This window comes from Sciurus carolinensis, chromosome 17, assembly GCF_902686445.1.
Source record: "Sciurus carolinensis chromosome 17, mSciCar1.2, whole genome shotgun sequence".
Classification (NCBI taxonomy): domain Eukaryota; kingdom Metazoa; phylum Chordata; class Mammalia; order Rodentia; family Sciuridae; genus Sciurus; species Sciurus carolinensis.
The window spans coordinates 59,879,104-59,897,963 of NC_062229.1; the positions used below are offsets into that span (position 1 = coordinate 59,879,104).

The 18,860-nt window shown below is 39.5% G+C and overlaps 1 protein-coding gene across 1 annotated transcript in view; it reads right to left on the reverse strand.

The window, feature by feature from the left end:
* Fhit (fragile histidine triad diadenosine triphosphatase) overlaps positions 1 to 12,531 on the reverse strand; it is a 1,508,571-nt gene extending 1,496,040 nt beyond the window's left edge. The window contains exon 1 of the mRNA XM_047532106.1: positions 12,413 to 12,531. The gene's annotated coding sequence lies outside the window, so the exon portion shown is untranslated. The remainder of the gene's footprint in view (positions 1 to 12,412) is intronic.
* Between the last annotated feature and the right edge of the window lie 6,329 nt (positions 12,532 to 18,860).

Consider the following 18,860-nt stretch of genomic DNA (forward strand, 5'->3'; position numbering starts at 1 on the left):
TGTTCCTTTAGTTGGAACACCATTGTACCAGCTCTTTACATGACTGGCTCCCTCTTATGCATTACATAATCTTCTGCTTAAATATCAGCACCCTCTCTTATCATTTTCTTAGGTCTCTGCTCAGTATCACTGGCCATTTTGTCTAAATAGGTTACCCATCCCTTTACTATCACACTACTTCACAGTCATCCTTCTTGAACTTGGCATTCTATAATAACAAGTGCTTGCGTATTTCCCACCTCTTCCATTATACTCCACAAGGGCATACACCGTGCCTGCCTTGTTTATTGATAAATACCCACACTTAGCCCAGTGTCTGACCTACAGGAGGCTTCAGTACATGCTTGCTGAAGAAATAAACAATAGATAACAGAATGATTCATACCCAAAAGACTGGCAAGAATACAGCTAGGGCTTTAGGATAGAAACTTGGATACCAGGCAAATCAGGTTACCAAGGCATGTATTGAGTCACAGTGAGGCCATATCAGGGCCTGGGTTCAGTCACAATCAGGAGCACATTGCAGCCCCTTGGGTTCAAGGTCAGAGAGAGCTTCAGTATCAAGTCAGATTTGTGACTGGACCTGTCACCAGAGTATTATTCCACATTCTACCTGCCTACTTGCTGTAACCAAGATTCTAGATCCTCAGGTGACTTTCCTTTTACCTACCACTATACCTAGTGGGAATGGTACACTGCTCCTACCACACTAACAGTCTACTGCCAAGAACTCAGAAAAATGTCTCCAACCCCTATTAGTGGAAGCTACTTGTGTAGACCCCCTCAAATCCAGGGTTAGTATTCACAATAAAAAGACTAGCTAATATGAGCCAAGGCCTTCGTATAGCTAGTATTATCCAGCCTTCACATCATAGGTCATTACCATTATAATCCCTACTTTAAGCTGAGGAAACTGAGACTTAGCCAAGAAATTTGTCCAAGCACATGCACCTGGTAATTAGAAAAGCACATGTTTTGGGTTTAATGAATCTGAATCTCTGACTCAACAATAATATAAATGTAAAACAAAATAACTGATAAAAATAATAGCTAACATTTACCAAGTACTTATTTGAAAGGCACTATGCTAACATTGTCCTAACCATAAAGTATGTATATAAATTTTACAGAGAAAAAAAACTCTGAAAATCAAAACAACTCTGAAAATCATAACCCTTAGCCTATGATATAATGATAGATAGATTTGGAAACTCTTAAACACTTCTATTCATTACATTAAAACAGAAGACATAAATATCTAGAAAGCTGCTATTCCAAGGGGGACCATGAACCAGTAGCTCATGCAACAACTGGGAGTTTGATAGAAATGCAGAAGTTTCTGGCCTCACCAGGACCCTTGCATATAATTCTAGCCAGAACTTCACCCACAGGAATTGGACCCAGCTGTTCTGTCTGCACCAGGAAGCCAAACACGACTAATTTCTCTAGGCCAGCAAAACCTTGGACTGTTGCCTCATGGAAGTTCAGGAGCCCAGAGGAAGCCTCAGATTACAGGAAGCTTTATCCCCTGCTCCAAGGAGCCAAGAGAGGGCCTCAGCTGCAGATTTGTCTGTGGCCACTGGCTACTGAAGCTTCCTGGTCAACAGAACCTAGCAAATGGAATTTCAAACTTCAGTGCTCACCTGTTATTTTTATACCCCAAGTATCATTTCCCCCTCTTCTGAAGCTATCAATATCTCCATTTAAATGGGGTATCACTGTGGTTTAGATATGAGGTATTCTCCAAAAGCTCATGTGTGAGACAATGCAAGAATATTCTAATGAAATGATTCAATTATGAGAACTATAACCTGATTGGTGGATTAATCCACTTAAATGGATTAACTGGGTGGTAACTGCAGGCAAGTAGGGTATGGCTGGAGGAAGTAGGTCACTGGGGGCATGCCTTTGGGGTTTATACTTTGTTATACTTTGTCCCTGCCACCTCACATACACAAGCATCTCTCTCTCTCTCTCTCTCTCTCTCTCTCTCTCTCTCTCTCTCGCTCTCTCTCTCTCTGTTTCCTGGCTGTTATGTCCTGGGTTGCTATTCTTTTCCACACCCTTCCACTATGATATGATGTTCTGCCTCATCTTGGTCCCAGAGCAATGGAGTCAGTTGGCCATGGACTGAACGAACCTCTGAAACTGTGACCCAAAATAAACTTTTCCTCCTCCAAGTTGTTCTTGAAAGGTAGATTACTTACAGCAATGGAAAGCTGACTAAAACAGGCATCTCTCTGTGTATATCCATGCCAGATATGCGTAGCGCAATTCCATGTTCATCAAAGTACATGTGAATGATACCTCTGATGCTGAGCAATGAGGCATCCCTGCCCTATTTCCTTTGGATGAACCTCTCCTCTCCAGGGTGGGCATATACCCCAAGACTAGCCAGTCACAGAATTCCCTTCCACTTGGCAGAGAAATAATTTCAAGTGGTAGGCATATGACATGAGGAAGTTCTTCAACCCTTTTTAAATACTGGGCTACTACTGGTGTATTTTAGCCCATAAAATTGAGTCTCTCTAAACTTGATGGGAAAACCAAACCCTGAGAACTGAAAATAATGTATCTGATGTCTCATATTAAGATTGGTATGAGGCACCTTACTTCCGAACAGAAATTTATTTACACCAATTATAATGCCCAATTCTTTACATAATTTTAACTTGTATGAATAGCTTTCTAACCAGTTGTTTGTGGTCATGGCTAGAAGGTGGAATCACCCAGAATGGGTCCCATTTATATCAAATTGGGAGCTTCAAGGGTTGGTGCAAGCCTTGGTACCTCAATTTCAACTACACTGGAGTGTGACCACCTGTTTCTCTAAAATATCCATATACATTTTTAAATGTGCTACAGTCTATACCTCAAGGCAGTTCATTCACACACACAGGTCAAATTCAGTAAAAATTAGACCTACCTCTTTCATATGATATAGTAAGTGATAGAGACTTAATTTTGATTACACAGATGATTGTAAAAACAAAAACATTCCCTCCCCCTCCACCAAACACCTTTGTGTTGCTATATTCCTCTTCCATACCCTCTGCATTTATCTTCTCTCTCTCTCTTGTCTCTGTTCTCTCCTGAATTACTACCTTTTCTCTCACCAGGTTCATTCCTGGGAGAGGTTTACCAGGGGTTACCAGTGCTCCATGGTTAAAACAAACTTATTCTAGCAGGTTCCCATCCCTCCCTCCATCTGTCCTCAGGCTCTGACTCCATACATAAACTACTTGGCACTGCTTAAATACCCCTGGCTCATCCAAGCAGCTAAGTATTCTTTAAGTAATGCACAATATGAAGACAGCAGCAGGAGGTTTTGTTTTTATTTTTCAAAACTGAAGACACCAGAAGAAGACTTCAAGCCTTTTAGAAAATTTAAATTTTGTTCTTCCCACACACCACAAACTTCATTGAAGAATAGACTGTAGTCTCCTTCAGCTGAAATACCCATGCGTTAAGCCTCTTGAGGGAGTACCGATACTTCAACATTATCTATGATGGTATATAACTCCAGTAACTGTGAGTATGAGAACTGAAAAATATACTGCATTTTAATAGAATTCTGATTTTTAATAGAAAGAGGAAAACATAATAAGGAACACTAATAAACACATAAAAGACTGCATCTTTAATTTCCAGGAAACTCTCAACTGTACCTTTTGTGGACTAGAACACTTTCTCAATTTTCTCTTCCATCCATACTTATTCATCATTAAAGGAAAATACAAGCATACCTACAATCCCCCTAATATATGTAATTTTTACCTGTATTAAACCCTTTAGCAACAACATTCTTTTCTCCATTCTTTTTTGCACTCTGTGGAGTCAACAAACTAGAAAAATAATTCTACCACATTGTGAAATAACCTCATGGTAAGTAGAGAGGCTAAGAAAATGCTAGAAAATGAAATTACGGTGTTGGGTAATATAAATTCAAGCCAAGAATGCTCTTGAACCGTTTTAAAAAATTTTATTTGTCCTAATTAATTACACATGACAGTAGAATGCATTTATGCATTCTGATAAATCATACATAAATGGAGTATAATTTCTCATTTTTCTGATTGTACATGTTGTAGGATCACATTGGTCACGCAGTCATATATGTACATGAGGTAATGATGTCTGTTTCACTCTACTATCCTTCCTACCCCATATCCCTTCCCCTCCCTTCACACCCCTCTACCTAATGTAAAGTAATTCTGTTCTTCCCTAGCCCCACCCCCCTAATTGTGAATTAGCATCTGCGTATCAGAGAAAACATTAGGCCTTTGGTTTTTTGGGATTGGCTTATTTCACTTAGCATGATATTCTCCAACTCCATCCATTTACCAACAAATGCCATAATTTCATTCTTCTTTATGCTCCTGGACCTTTGATATAAAATTTTAAATATAAATACCCAAATATAAGTGCACTCATTTTCTCTGAAGAGAAAAAAACTTTTAAAAGAAAATAGAACTGAAGGTGATCAGAATCTGACACTCCAAAATATGCCACTTTGGCATCAGGGTTGTTTTGAGCCAAAGGCAGTTAAGAAACAACAGACACAGGGAAAAAAAATAAATAAAACAACTCTGCCCTCTGCCATCTAGCTAAAAGCAGGGCATAAATTTCCCTTCGTGAAGGAGACATACTTGTAAAGGTGGTCCTGGCTCCCTCCCAGAGATGGAAAAGGACTCATCTACATAGTGAACCTTACTAGAAAAATCATTTTTTTCCTGGCCATCTTCTCCCAGCTTATTCTGCATTTCCTTCCCTCCTGTGAGAGGCCACACCACTTTTTTCCTTTTCTAGTTTCTCTCCACGTGGCATGTAAGCCCCACTGCCCAACCATTTGGAGTCTTCTTTTCTATGAAGGCCTCCATGTAAAAACATAATAAACAGTTTCTCCTCTTAATCTGGCTTTTATCAGTTTCATTTCCAGGGCCCTAAGAGCAAATCCCAAGAGGATACAAAGAAGATATTTTTCTTCTCCTACAGTCTCCATATGTTATGAATAAACCAGAAAATTAAAGGTGTTTAATCAGATTAGCTTAATTATTATGTCTGGAAATGGAGGGTAGGGTAACTATTTTTTAAAAAGAAAGAAACTAAACTTTATAATAGGTAGCTTCAAGTAGTTCATTTCAAGCTACTGCCTTAGAATATAAGAATAGTATTAGTCAAAGTGGGTTGCATTTTACCGGAAAAATCCTTTGAACCTTTTCCATAATACTGTCATGGGCCATGAAAGTTTCTTTTGAACATAGCTTTAATGGGTTTATATTTCTTCCCCCAGCTATGAAGAATGAAACAAACTAAATACAAGAAAGAGAAACACAATCTGAAAGTTGATATAAGGAAAATTCTGACTCAGGTAAGCAAAGCCATAGGTACAAGGAGGATGGAAGAGAAAGAGCTTCCCCACCCTCAAACATAACCCAGGGCACAACCTGTTGTTAGTTCATCAAATTCCACAAGAGCTTTGTGAGGGAGCATCTTATCTCTTTTGCTCTCAAAGCCTTCAAAGTGCCACTTTCTAGATATTTCATTTCCCACAAAGGGCTTTACCTATTTATACCTGATTCATTTCACAATATTCTGTTGTTAGAATCAGTGGCTCTCAGTTTTAAATGCACTTTGAAATCACCTGAGACATACCTACCTCCCCTCACCCAGTCTGATTTGATCTATTTGGATAACCAGCCCGGGGTGATCTAATTTTAGCCAGCACTGAGAAACACTGGTTGGTAAGCAATCCAAACAGATTAATATTATATAAAAAACAAATCTCCATTAGAAGGGAAAACACCTGAAACTCCTATCTCAATAATCAGATAGACCATGTTACTTTAAGGATCCTAGATTTTTCCCATTGAATTTAGAGAGATTCAACTGCATGGTGTGACATACATCTATTTTCCCATGATGGGGTTCATTACATTATGCCCCAAAATATTTTAAGCAAAGGAATTTGAAAAAGCTACAGAAGCAAGAAGTTTCTTAATCCCTCCCTTCCCCCAAAAGCAGGTCAAAAAACCTTGGAAGGATTTCCTGACCTTCCCATGAATCAGGGCATAAGTCCTCATGTGAGAAGTGTCCTCCCTATACCTGGAAAAACAGAACAGCTTGATCTCTGAACACAAGGGTTATAGCAAAGAACCTAAACAAAGAAGACTTGCTACATTCCCTCCAGTTTATTAACATTAGATCAGACTTTTAAAAAATCTAATCGGAGTTCTCCATGTTTACCCCCTTCATCAAAGTGAGCATAAAAAATACACAGGTTTACCAGTTTCTTTGGGTCTTCATTTCCTCATGAAGACTCCATGTTACATAAAATTATATGAAATAAATTTATATTCTTTTCTCTTACTAATCCTTTTTTATGGGGCCTGACCCATAAGTCTAGGATGAGTGAGAAAAAGATACTTCTCCTCCCCTGTATGCATAATACTCATGCACTTACAAAGGAATGAAAAGTTCCAAAAATGATATATGACAAGTAAACAAAAACAGTAATCTATTCCACTCAACAGTCAAAATATGATAAACAAAGAAACATGAAGCAGATGCATAAAGTTGTGATTTTTATTAATAACAGTAACAGTAAAATCAAAAGCTACCATTTATTGAATGCCAGCTACTGTATTAAGTACTTTCCAGGGGTTACCTTCTTGAAAACTTAAAACACTCCTCACAGCAGTAAGAATTACTACTCCCAATTCATACATGAGAAAACTGAGGCTAGGCTAGGACACTTTCCCCAGAGTCACACAGATAATAACTCACAGGGTTAAGATTAAAGTCCAAGTGTCTTGCTCTCTAGAGTCCATTCTCTTAACCAATATTATCTCTTACCTAGGCACATCAAGAATCTCCTAAATAATTGCTATTCAAAATATAGTACATGAACCAGCAAGGGGCTGGAGTTGTGGAGGGGGCTGGAGTTGTGGCTCAGTGGTAGATCGCTTGCCTGGCATGTGTGAGGTCCTGGGTTCGATATTCAGCACTGCATATAAATAAATAAATTAAATAAAAAAAAAGATCCAATGAACCAGCAGCATTGGCCTATTAGAAATACTGATTCTTTAGTCCATTAATGTTCAAGAAGTACAGTACTACCTGGTATTTCCACATCAACTATTGCCTTTCACAAATTTACTACCTGTACTGCATCTACACTTCAAAAAAAATCCAAACATTTCATTTCCCCACTTAAGACTGATAAGTTATTTCCTAAATGCCCTTGGAACAACATCCAAAACTATTTTAAGATAAAAATAACTAGCTGAGCATTGTGGCACATGCCTATAATCCCACTAACTCTGGAGCCTAAGAAAGGAGGACCTTAAGTTCAAGACCAGCCTGGGCAACTTAGGAAGACCCTGTCTTAAAATAAAAAATAAAAAGTGCTGGGGATGGAGTTCAATGGTAGAGTGCCCTCAGGTTCAATCCCCAGTACCACACATGTACCCACAAAAACATAAAAATACAAGTAACTAGACTGTGCATACCATCACCCATGACTGCCTCTGCAGCCTCGTCTCACCACCTCTTCCAGGCATTGATTTTTATACCAAAAGCAACCAATTCTCTTTCTCCTCATCAAATCCCAACATCTCCTTTCTTTCCTTACTTCTTCCACACCTAGAACATACCAACACTCACCACCATCACTACTTCCCCGTTAGCTACATTCATTGCTCTATCACCAGTACACAGAGCAGTATCTGGCAGAGCCAGGAGCAAGAAGAATGTGCTGGATACAAATGCATTTAGGATGCGGAGGGTCTCTGTTGTTTCCTTTGCCCGTGTGCTCTTTGCTTTTGCCGTGATCCTCATTGTTGTTCCTCCTCCCTCCCTTATCACTTCCATCACCTTTTGCTGTGATTTAGATCTGGCATGTCCCCCCAAAAGTTCATGGGTTGAAAGCTTGATTCCCCAATGCAGCAATGCCAAGACATGGGCTTTTGGAAGTAATTGGTTCATGAGTAATCTCATCAGTGGATTAATCCATTGATAGCTGAATGGACCACTGGAAGGTGATGGAAACTATAGGCAGGTGGGGCATAATCGGAGGAAGTATGTCACTGGCAATGTGCCTTTAGCGACTATGTCTTATCATTAACCCCTACTTCTTTCTCTCTCTCCAATTCTGGGCTGTCATGAGCTAAGCAACTTTCCTCTGCCACGCCCTTCCACCATGATGTTCTGCCTTATCTCAGGTCCAAAGTTACAGAACAAGCCACCATTAACTGAGATCTTTGAAACCAGGAGCCGAAATAAATCTTTCCTTCTTTAATTTGTTTATGTCAGGTATTTTGGTCACAGTAATAAAAAGCTAACACATCCCTTTTCAGTAACTCACCACTTATCTATAACCACATAGCTACTGAAGTTGTCAACTTCAGAAAGAAGTACTACTGTATCCAGATGGGCATTTCCCCTGAATTATTCACCAGCAGGGTAACAACAGCTTCCCTTTAATCTCAAGGATCCTGGGATGGGCCCAAGTTCTTTCTAGAGGTACAGAGAAGACCTCACTGACAGAAGTAGCCCTCTTTTCAACCCAAGATTCAATATATTGATGGAACCAAAGATCAGGGACCTCTCAGCAGACAGTACCCAGTCAAAAACTTCACAATCACCCTGCCCACAAAGGAAAACATCACTATGCTAACAAGATGAGTTAGCAAGAGTTGTGACAAACTTCATATATTACATGTGATGGCCAAATTTGCTACTAAGAAAACAAATGGGGCCTGGTAGTTGTAGCTCAGAGTGCTTGCCTGGCGTGAGTGAGGCACTCAGCACCACATAAAAATAAACAAATAAAATAAAGGCATGCTGTCCATATACAACTATAAAATATTTTTTAAAAAGAAAACAAATGACAAATTATTTTATAAAAGAGATATTTGGCTCAAATTTTAATCTTGAGTAAATAAAAATTTTCATATATCAAGTTTACATTAATAATGACAAAACAAGAGCTATTATTTATCTATTTACTGAAATCTATTGAGAGTCCAACAACATGCTCAAAGTTTAAACAGTTTCTTCTTTACTATCATTCCATGAGGTATGAATGCTTATTATCCCCATTTTACAGAGAGGAAACCAAGCCTAAGACAAACATAAGAGAAAACTAAGATCTAGAATCACAAGCCTCCACATAACCAACCCCTAGTGCTTTTCCACTATGTTTTGCTATTTAGAGAGCTTTTTCATCTGAGAAGTCAGAGACATGGACATGCCCAAAGAGACATCCCCTTGGAAGGAGACCTCAAAGGCTGAGATTTTCCTCTGCAATGTAGATGTTGAAAGGAAAGTAACCTCCTACATCTTATATTTCAAAGCTGCATTTCTACATTAAAAGAGAAAACTGAGATTCAAGGAAAAGATGTGGGAACAGAGCACAAGGGTGTTTATGAATGCAATTCCACAAATACATTTTCAGTGTCTTCTAGTGGTCAGGCAGTGTGCTGAAAGCTGAATTATCACTGTCACTTGGTAGAGTGCTGGGTGACACAGGTTGATGGGAAGAATTTCTTGAATACTGACGGTTTCAGAAATGTTTAGTCAATAATTTATGCAACTGTTATGTTATTATCTAATTATGTAGAAATCATCTTTCACACAGAAAAGGTGAGAGTTACTAGCTTTATTTTTTATCTGTGAATACATAATTAAAAGGCATATGTATCTTTTAAAATCAAAGTTTTGTATGATTCAAATAACTCATGTACATTTCTGATACCTTATATCAGATGGTTAAATTTTAATACCTGTGAATGCAAATATAGTATCAGATTTTGTTATCAAGTATCTGAAAGAACAAAAGAGAAAATTTTGGGGAGCCAATACAAGACTAATTACCAAAAAGAAATAATACATATTGAAGCTGCATGTACATACAATTAAAGATGAGGACATAAAAACGTGTCCTAAGCAGTCCACCAAATATTTATGGGAATGAGGTTCAGACAAAGATACCATGTAGAAGAGAGTATGACCCTGGAAATGTCACACACCATTCTGTGAAGCCTCCAGAAAGCTGCCTCCTTGCAGAAACGGGATGCTTTTGACACAAGGACATGAGAGGAAGACTGTGTATCACTCCTCTCATTTATAAAATGAAAGAAATAGATGATTTATAAGTTCTTTTCTAACCCAGTAAAGAGTTTTCACTTCTGTGGCCCTTGCACCTGCTCAATAAACATTTGTAGAGTTAATGAAATATTACAACCTTACCAATAATAAGAAAAGGGGCTTTACAATAGTCGGCCCAGTCTGTGGCCTAGAAAGCAAATTGGTGGGAAAACAATTATCTAAACAACTACACATCTGGTGCTCCTGCTAGCTGACTGCTGGCAGGATGAAAATAACCCTGGACTTGGAAATAAGATGCCTAGTCTAGTCTCATCTTCAACGCAAACCAACTGTGTGACCTTGGGCAAACTGCATTACCACCTGGGCCAGTTCCTCATTTCTAAAATAAGGTATTATAAGGCTATATATAGCTAACATTGTGGAACATTTATTATATGTCTGGAACTGTTCCAAGATCTTTGCCTTAGACTTAAATGATCTCAAAGGTTTTTGAAGCACTAATGTTTAGTGTATAACTACAGAGGCAAAAAGGTTGGGCTCTCTCTCAGCTCTGAGAGGTGGGCTCTTTTTCTAAGTCCAGACTGTGAAGAACAAGTGGCTACAATTCCAGTACTTCTATTCACTGGCTCAGTTAACATTAATGAGTTGCTTAACCTTACTGACTTTTGTTTTCTAATCTGTAAAATGGATATTAAAATGGTTCTCTTTCATATTGCCTTTTAAAAGACTAAGTTATAATAAATGTAATACATATTTAAGAAAATATATATTGCTTTTTATTACTTTCTGTGAAACCATGGGCAAACCATCTTCTGCATTTTCTCATATACAAATGGGAGATGCAGTGTTATTAAAAAGAGATCATGTGAACATGCTGTGTAAATTGTTAGCTGTGTTTGAAAGCATGCATTCTCTAATACTTGGAACACATCACACAATACTATATCTAATACTTGGAAAAGCATAGATATCCAACAGTAACAAAAACAAAAAACAAAAGATCTTTACTAAATATTTCTCTCTAGTCCCCGCTCAATCCAGATGGACTCAGAGGAAGGCAACCAAGAGCGCAGGTGCACATGGGAGTTGTAGTTCTGAGCCACAGGGTTGCTACATTGAGCAGCTGAAGGAAACTCCAACTCCCAGGAGACACCCCACCGCACCAAATGGCACGCAGGGAGGTGAAGTACCAGACGGCTTGGAAACTAGAGGTCGAACTCCAATTCCCAGAAGCCTTCGCTGGACACGCTGCGGGTCATACTATGGAGCGGAAGAGGAACTTTTAAGGACACCTTGCTTAACCACCTTTGAGAGTCCCCACCACCCTTTGGAGTCTAGTCCCGGCACAGCTGGGTTCAGAGCCTTTATTTTAGAAAAAAAAAAAGAGGGCATTTTCTACTGGTCCGCAGGACATTTCTGAGAGACCCAGAATAATACTACTAGTTAGCTTGCAAATGGCAAACTTTCATGAGCATCACCTCAATTTAGATTTCGGCTTCAGGCAGCATCCTTGGGCCATATGAACAGGGAACACTAAGCTTGGTTTTTTATTTTCCCAGATAAGTGCTGTGAGCGACTGGTCCAAGGTCACACAGCAGAGGCAGAATTTGAACCCACCAGAGGAAACTGCAAATGCTGTTCAAGTTCCACTAAGTTGCGGACGTCCCTTTCCCCCCTACACACATATTCTTTTAAAATTCCCGTATATTAATCTAAAAATTAAAACCGCAAACATAAAATGCGAATACTGATGAGTTCTCCCACAACTCACAAGAGGCTTTTTTTTTTTTTTTTTTTTCGGTCTCTCAAATATCAAAAGTACATTTCTCTCCCAAAATACTGCCTTCCATGTGCCCTGCTTTGCTGACGTCTGGGCACCAGTTCAGACCTTCTTTGGGGACCCCAGAGCTACATGTTTAACACAGAACGGTAAGGGCAGGGATTCCTCCTACTCATCTGTTACACTGACAAATCAACAGTGGCCCGGACCAGCTACAGCACAAGTGCCAGAACAGGTCGGCTGGCGCGACCCTACACCTCATTTTCTTTCCCCACTTGTAAAAAGCAGTGGGAGAAGGGCGGGTTAGGGCCGGTGCTGAAGAATTGGGGTGCCTGAATCTGAGTCCCAACCCCGAGACGTCTCAGCGGGTGGGAGGATCCTTCGACAGAGCCTACCGCTCCACGCGCGGCGCCAGCCCAGTCCCCGCCCCACTGGGCCGCCGGGGTCGGGACCCGACGCTCGTGGAAATCCAGACCCGCGTCCCTGGTACACTGTTTTCTCAGGCTTGCCCCACGCCCCTACCTTCCAAGATCTTGGCAGCTGGGTATGAAAGAGGAAGGAGCGCGGGGCTGGAGCGCCGCCCGAGCGTGTGCCCACTGGGGTAGCCTCCTGAGGGACTTGGGGTCTGAGGGCACAAACTCCCTTCACAGGGACAGAGCGGGGCTGGGACTGCAATTCCCAAACGGCCCCGCGGTAGGGGCGGGACCCAAGATGGCCGCTCATCTGGGAACAGGTGCAGAGACCAATAGGCGCAGAGCACGCGCCTACCCTGGGCCAATGGGAAGCCATAGTGGTAGTAACCCTAATTATTCTCTCACCAAAGAGCAGTTTAGGTGAGAATCTCCTCAGGACGGGGTTTTGTCAGAAATCGCACAATCCTTGGCTTTTCCAAATGAAATAACAAACATGATTCTTTTCCTGTGAAACGAAAGCCTGCGCTGTACTTTTGCTTTCCTCTTTCCTCCTAAAACTTGCGCCCTCAGCACTCCCTACTGACTGACTTCCCTTTCACTTCCTTTCCCCACTCTCCACTCTGCATCCTTCCTTTCTTTTCTTTTCTTTGTTTTTCTTCCAGATGTTGGGAATTGATTCCAGGGGCGCTTATCCCCAGCCCTTTATAGTTTTGATACAGGGTCTCCCTAAGTTGCCCAGGCCGTCCTGGGACTTGAGATCCTTCTGCTTCTGCTTCCGGAGTTGCTTTTATCTTTCCTGATTGCTCAGGCCTTCCTCTCTATATTTCTCTCAGAACACAAACTCAAAGTTCCTTAGTTGATCAGTTTACAACAACACCTTTCCTTCCCTAACATCCCATCAAAGTTGCACGACAATCTGCTGCCTTCTCTTCCTTTCCCCCTTTCCTGTGCTATTTTCCTCCTTAGCACTTGTTACTACCAAGCACTATGCAGTTTATTTATATCTTTTATTGTCTTACTTGTCCCCTAAAATGCAAGATCTATGCAGATGTGGATTTTTATTTCCGTTCAGTATATCCAGCACCTAGAAAAGTGCCTGACATATAGTAAATATGTTTTGAATAATTGAAATCTAGAGGTGACCTTTCTCCTCTATTCTCCCTTTCAGTGATGCAGATCAATTAAATTTATCTCTGACCACCGTGGGTCCATCTGTTTTTTAATTCAAAATAATTTTCTCAATATATTCTGTACCCAGTGTCATGAGATGTGGGCAAAATCATTGATTCAATACCAATTCCTAACCTCAACATTTTCTGGGTCTACTGGTGTATAAGAAGTAAACTTAATTTTGCTGTAAATGCAATTGCAAATTGCAGAGCAGGTAAATAACTGTCACAACATCATGCTGCTCCTAAGCAGGGACTGGCCTTCACACTGGTGCCACTACACTTTGCTTTTAGCTGTCTCTTGTTAAAGATACCCCCTTCCTTTTTCTTCTCTTCCCTCCCAATTCTATTTCCAAGGAAGGAAGGACATTTGCCAGTCATCTTTTCGATTTTAAAAGGGAAAAACAAAGTGCAATTATACTTGGACAAACAATGACATATGTCCCTAGTTTCCCTAATACAATATCCATTTTATTCTCTTTTTTTTTCCCCTCTTACGTTTTTCTTTGACCTGATTTGTTACATGCAGGTGATTATACCAAGTCTTAGATCTCTCTTCCTTTCTGATGTTTGAACCCCACAGAGAGTAGCAAGGTGTCCTACAAAGCACCATGGTGTGAAATACTGATGTCCTTGGAAGCTTGACTCTCAGAGAATGTCACACTGGATTATAGTCAGATTGTGCATATAAGACACAGACACTCTGGGCACAAATATTGGAGAATTGTGAATAATAAGGTAAAAGTAAAAACAATTACAGTTAAAACAGCAGGGATGTGATCTATATATATATACATACATATATATACACAAACTAATTTTGTGCCTAGGGATTAAACCTCCCCCCTTCAGGCCTCCTAGCTTAATCTTCTGTCAATTTGGGGTTCTTTCTTCAATAGCAGTTCTTTCTAGCTTTTATGAGCACAGACTTAGCTCAGCAGTCCCAGCTTTTATCAAGCTTATCGGCATGTGAGATTTCAACACAAGTGTCAGCAGCCAGACTAAACATGGAAGAAAATCACTGAACCATTTGAAACTGGAAAGCTCAACAACTATACTCTCCTCCTGAGAAAGTTTACCAGCCTATATCATTACATCTTCTACTTACCGGTTAAGAGGCAAATATCATCAAAGTACTCAGAATCTAAACAGTGCTATCCAAAGATTGCGACCACATTATCAGACCCTATTATGAGCACATAGGTATTACTTAGCTGTGGATGTTGCTAACTGCTGGGCTGAAGGTCAACTATGGTCTTCAGCAACACATGCATTCCCAAAGAGCATGAAGACATGGGACTTGCCTTAAACTAGATCTCCAAGTATCAAAACAATGTAATCTACAACTTGAATGAATATCACCTTACTTCATTTTTCCCAAAAGCAGATCCTGAGACAGATAAGCAAGCACAAGTAGTTTATTTCAGAAGTATGTTCAAGAAATAACCAATCAGAGAGTAGGAAAGTGAAATAGGGAAAGGAAAATAGGCAAAAGGCCTATCCAGTTCAGTACTAGTAGGAACAATTATAGTTTAATAATTCTGGGGAATTCTGGGAAGCAATATGAAACACATATATGCCTTAGCCTGGAAATAAGTTATCCCACCAAGGAGAAAAGACAACTGGGTTGTTTAAACACCAATTCCCAGTCAATGGGGGCTGTTTTCAGGGACTAGTAAACTCCTGAATTGTCTGACATTCATAAGCAGGAGAAGATACCTCAGTAGCCAAATTAGGTAGAAATAGAAGTATTACCATTGAAAGCAAGGCTGGAATGCACTTAAATGGTAAGAAAAGGGGACCAGCAGGCACCACTATCTACTACAAATGACTTTGCTTCACCACAAACACATTTTTGAGATTAGAAGAATGATAACTCAAAAATTAAGTAGATACATACAAAAAAAAAAAAAACAACCAAGATGCCTACCACCTTGTCTCATCATCCTGTGTTAGATCCTACTTTGCAAATCTTCATTAAGACATACAAACAACAACAAAAGCTACATTTATACTGAGAAATAGGAACTCTTTGGGGACTTGAGGAGGCTTTGGGGATTTGGGTGGGATAAGGCAGGGAGGAAGAAGATCAAGGAAAGAGGAAAGGGGAATTTAAGGAAAATATTGTTGAAGACGTGTGCTTTTTATTTCATGATCTTGAAAGAGCTCAAGTAAAGGACTTGGATATTTTGAGAAAGCAATACAAAGACATAGGCAGTCTTTGTGCTTAGAAGACAATTTTGTGAAAGACTTTTTCTGTAACTTTGGCCATGATAGCACTACTTTGTAGCAAATAGCATTACTTGAAATTATAGTCACTGTGTACTCGTCTTTCTGTTTATCATCTGTTTCCTCCAAATAAAATGTAAGCTTCATGAAGATAAAAACTTTGTTTTTATCTTATCCAAATAAAACATAAGCTTCATGAAGGTAAAAACTTGTCTGGGTGCAGTGGTGCACGCCTGCAATTCAGAGACTCAGGTCGCTGAGGCAGAAGGAACACAAGTTCAAGGCCAAGCTGGGCAATCTAGACAGACTGTGTCTCAAAATAAAAAATAAAAGCCCTGCAACTGTAACTCAGTGGTAGAGAACCCCTGGGTTCAGCCCCCAGTACTTCAAAAGATAAAAATTAAAAATAAGCACTTAATATAAATACTTCAATGAATGACTAGGTTTATGGTCACAGACAAAACAGTGTGTGTTAGAAGAACCTGGCTCTTGTAACACTTAAGTCATAAAGAGATACAGTAACCTCGCAATAACCAGCTACTATCACAAAGCATAGGACCATCCTTATTTTTGGTAAGCCTGGTGGTCTCAACTTTAGTCAAACCACCCCAACAGCATCCTCTTCGAGCCACAGGACCTACGAGGAAATCTTTACTATGGAAACAATTTCAAAACTAGAAAGACCTTAACAGTCAGTGAGTTCAACCCTCTGCATAATTCATCTCAGCCATATGTTACAGGTCATAAACTAGCCTATCAGTCAAGAATCTTGGGATTTATTTGGAAAAACATCATAGCTAATATGGAAATGTTATATTGGAAAAAGGAAAAGTAATGCATTGTTTTTACAACACAAAGAATAGAAAGGTTGGGAGCTGTTTCCACATGCTCCAGTCTCTATCCCAAATTTCTCAGCTCATAATCATTTGGTTGTTTGGCCATGGAGAATTCTAGATGCTAGTAAGAACAAGAGCCATCTTATGATATGCTAAAATTCTCAACATTTCTGCCTACTTCTTTTTTTATTCTCTCGTCTTATTTTCCCTTTGTTGTTCCATGTTAAATGTATTCCTTGGGTAGATTTGTTCATCAGATATTTAGAGATCAGTCTATTCCCTATAGTTAGTGAACATATGCATGCTGTCTCCTTTTAACTATGCCTCATAAATAATCACACTTAATCCTTCTCACTGCCATCTTTTGCAATCATCTTCCAGTTACCTAGAACATAAGGTGCATAAAACTAAACTCAGTGTCCAAGCTGTGATCTCACTAGGGTGGCTCACAGATAAGCTATGATTTTTCATCTTTTTCTTTCAAGAAATTATTCTTCTAAACACACTGCCCTGGTTTCACTGCAGCTTTAAAGGCATTTCATCATTCTAGAAGATAAAACCCATAAAAAGCCTTTCCTAAAAATAAAAAATATTTATTTAGTAGAGGACTTGGTACAGAATGATATACATTTTTTAATTCAGTTCAGTAATTAAGGGTTCCTCTGTGCCAGACACTGTGCTACAGTTTGAGATTCACCAACAAAGAAGATGGACACTTTGGTGTACTGTAATGAATGCAGCACTGTTTTAAGCTTGTAAAGAGATGAATGAATAATTGGGATGCTGTATATGAGTCCATGTCAGAATGAGTCAATTCTGCTACTAATGGTGGAGGGGAAAGGGTGTTCCAGGTAGAAGTAATTGTACCTGGCAAGCTGCAGAACTTGGTATAGATTCATCGATCTGCAATGAAGAAGGAAGTAGAGTTGGGGAGAAAGAGACTGGAAGAGTCCCAAAGGTCAGCTCATGAGTGTTTCATTGGTATACTCCTTAGTTTGCCATACAATAACTTGGGAATCTTATAACTATAATATAAATTACTTTCATTTGAAGGCAAAAAAAGGTAAAAATTCATTCAGGAAGTATTTATCAATCATAACTACCTCTTGAATCACCTACATCTATCAGCCACTGGCACCCAAGTTGACTTAATTAGTATGGTGCTTTTTTGGCATTAACAACTCTAACCATACCAGAGACCAAAGTGAATCCTGATTTCAACATGTCTTTAATACAGTGTTTTATCTAGTGTTCTGAAAATATCCTGTGTAGTATTTAGATTACCATGTCCATTTTGACTCATGTTGTTTCCAAGTGAAAATTAGAAGACAAACACTTGAACTGTCTGTTTCTAAAGGACAAAAAAGGAATTGATGTTTGGAATGGCACTTCTCACTTAGTCAATCACCTCAATGCACTAAAGTGCTATTGTCTTTCTGTAGACATGGGTTTATGTTCTCATTTCATGCTTAATGTCTTATTCTTTCAATCATGGACATTGTGAGACTTACAATTACTTGATTAAAAATAAACCATTTAATGTTGGCAAAAAAAAAGTATTTATCGAGCACCTACTATATGCCATGCATTGTTCTAGGTGCTAGGGATAGAGTAATAAATTAGTTGTAAAAAATTCTCAACCCTCATGGGATTTATCACAGAGAAGAGAGACCATATACTAATATACACATTTATAAGTACATCATAAATATTGATTTATAAACGCCAGGGAAAGAAAGCAGAGTAAGGAACTAGAAAGTGATAGGTTGTCTTCTTTTACCTAGGGTAGTCAGGGAAGCCCTCTATGATACTTGTCATTTAAACAAAGACCTCTTTGAAAAGGTGTCATTTAATGAAGTGAGAGACCAACCAGGAGGAAATCAATGTAAAAAAATGTTCCAGGCATAGCGAATGGTAAGTACAAAGTCCTTGAGAAAAACAGAAGCTTGGTATGGTGGAAAAACAGCAAGGAGAGCCAGGCGTGGTTACGCACACCTATGATACCAGAGGCTCAGGAGGCCGAAGTAGGAGGATCAAGAGTTCAAAATCCGGCCTCAGCAAAAGCAAGGTGCTAAGCAACTCAGTGAAACCCTGTCTCTAAATAAAATACAAAATAGGGCTGGGGAGCTGTCTCAGTGGTCAAATGCCCCTGAGTTCAATCCCTAGGACCACCTCTCATCCGAAAAAAAAAAAAAAAAAAAAAAAAAAAAAACAGCCAGGAGGCCCTGGGCCAAAGAAAGAAAATGGAAGGTGAGGTCCAAGGTAAACAGAGGCTTCGAAGGCCATGGTAGAGGCTTACATGAAAATGCTAAATTATCCTATA